Below are 415 nucleotides of genomic sequence, written 5' to 3'. Positions count from 1 at the left end.
GAATTAATAGAACTAGTTTATTTAGTTGAATTAATAGAACTAGTAAGTGTTTAATGTTTCACCTATATATGAACATATGTTAGATATTAGATATAAATTATATGTTGGATATATATTTAATTTAGTTATATGAGATTTCATTATCTAATTAACATTTTATTATATAGAACTAGCTACCTTATTTTTAGTAAGAAAATTAATAGAACTAGTTTAGTTGAATTAATTAGTTGAACTAGTTAGTTGAATTAGTTCAATTAATTAGGTATATTCTTCATAAGTGCTTAGTTGAATTAGTTCAATTAATTCGTTGAACTAGTTTAATTAACAGAATTAGTTGAATTAATAGAACTAATAAGTGTTTAATGTTTCACCTATGAACATAGGAATGTCGTATGACGATGAACACGATTTCATT

The sequence above is a fragment of the Triticum dicoccoides genome, chromosome 5A (assembly GCF_002162155.2).
Source record: "Triticum dicoccoides isolate Atlit2015 ecotype Zavitan chromosome 5A, WEW_v2.0, whole genome shotgun sequence".
NCBI lineage: Eukaryota > Viridiplantae > Streptophyta > Magnoliopsida > Poales > Poaceae > Triticum > Triticum dicoccoides.
This window is presented reverse-complemented; position numbering follows the sequence as displayed.